We start from the raw sequence: 2041 nt of genomic DNA on the forward strand, positions 1-2041 counted from the left end.
TATTTATTGCATAGGGAATCCTTTCCCCATTGCTTGTTTTTGTCAGGTTTGTCAAAGATCAGATGGTTGTTGATGTGCAGCCTTATTTCTGAGTTCTCTATTTTGTTCTATTCATCTGTGTGTCTGTTTTTGTACCAGTTCATGCTGTTTCAGTTACTGTAGCCTTATAGTATAGTTTGAATTCGTGTAGCATGATGCCTACAGCTTTGTTCTTTTTGCTTAGTATTGTCTTGTCTATACGGGCTCTTTTTTGGTTCCATATGAATTTTTTAAAAGTTTTTTTTTTCTAATTCTGTGAAGAATGTCAATGGTAGTTTAATGGGAATAGCATTGAATCTATAAATTACTTGGGCAGTATGGCCATTTTCACAATATTCATTCGTCCTATCCATGAGCATGGAATATTTTTCCATTTGTTTGTGTTCTCTCTGAGTTCCTGGAGTAGTGGTCTATAGTTCTCCTTGAGTAGGTCCTTCACTTCCCTTGTTAGCTGTATTTCTAGGTATTTTATTCTTTTTGTAGCAATTACAAATAGCAGTACATTTGTGATTTGGCTCTCTGCTTGTCTGTTGTGTATAGGAGTGTTTGTCATTTTTGCACATTGGTTTTGTATCCTGAGATGATAAGTTGTTTATCAGCTTATGAAGCTTTTGGGCTGAGATGATGGGGTTTTCCAGATATAAGAAGATCATGTCATCTGCAAATAAAGATGATTTGACTTCTTCTCTTCTTATTTGAGTACCCTTTATTTCTTTCACTTGCCTGATTGCCCTGGCCAGAACTTCTAATACTATGTTGAATAGGAGTGATGGAGAATGCATCCTTGTCTTGTGCCAGTTTTCAAGAGATATGCTTCCAGCTTTTGCCCATTCAGTATGATATTTGCTGTGGGTTTGTCATAAATGGCTCTTATTATTTTGAGGTATGTTCCTTCAATACCTAGTTTATTAAGAGTTTTTAACATGAAGGGATGTTGAATTATATTGAAGGCCCTTTTCTGCATCTATCAGTTTATCACGTGGTTTTTGTCTTTCGTTCTGTTTATGTGATGAATTACATTAGTCGATTTGCGTATGTTGAACCAAACTTACATCCTGGGGATGAAGCCAACTTGATTGTGATGGATAAACTTTTTGATGCACTGCTGAATTCCGTTTGCCAGTATTTTATTGAGGATTTTTGGATCAATGTTCATAAGGAATATTGCCCTGAAGTTTTCTTTTTTTATTGTATCACTGCCAGGTTTTGGTATCCAGATGATTCTGGCCTCATAATACGAGTTAGGGAGGAGTCCCTCCTTTTCAATTGTTTGGAATAGTTTCAGAAGAAATGGTACCAGCTCCTCTTCATACCTCTGGTAGAATTCAGCTGTAAATCAGTCTGGGCCCGGGGGTTGTTGTTGTTGTTGTTGATTGGTAGGCTATTTATTGAGAAGTGGCTAATATCTTGGTTGATGAGGCAGTGTCAAATGTTACGCTTGCATCTCTGAGCTTTCCTTTCATACAGAACCCTAAAGTCCTTGTTGCTTAGGAGCTTTCCAATGCCTTTAAACAATGGTTCTTAAATCCACTTTTCTAGCATTGTTGGTGGGAGAGTTGTTCTGATGCCAGCTAGCCTGGCAGAGCTGAAACAACTCATTTATACACACAAAAAGTCAAGCACAAGTCTTATCTACTCCAAAAGTCTTCTCTGTTTACTCTGGTCCCTAAAGTAAACAGAGTTCCACTCTGTGAACATTAATGGCATTTTTAGTTATTCTTCATGTATTTTAGTATACAGTTCCATTCTTTTTAAATTTGCCTCACTAGTCTATTAACAGAATTATACTGAATCATATTATATATGTAGAATTATGTTACTATAATATGTAATATAATAAACCTATATACATGTAGGTAGTAAATGATATCTATTATTATAATTATATAATCTATAGAAGTATAAGTTGATATCCCAGCACACCTCTAAACACTCCAAAAGCCCAGAATCTAGCACTTACATTCCCTTATATTCATTGGTGGGAAACCTGGAGAGCCAAAAG

Source organism: Mandrillus leucophaeus, unplaced genomic scaffold (genome assembly GCF_000951045.1).
Source record: "Mandrillus leucophaeus isolate KB7577 unplaced genomic scaffold, Mleu.le_1.0 Scaffold759, whole genome shotgun sequence".
Taxonomy (NCBI): Eukaryota; Metazoa; Chordata; class Mammalia; order Primates; family Cercopithecidae; genus Mandrillus; species Mandrillus leucophaeus.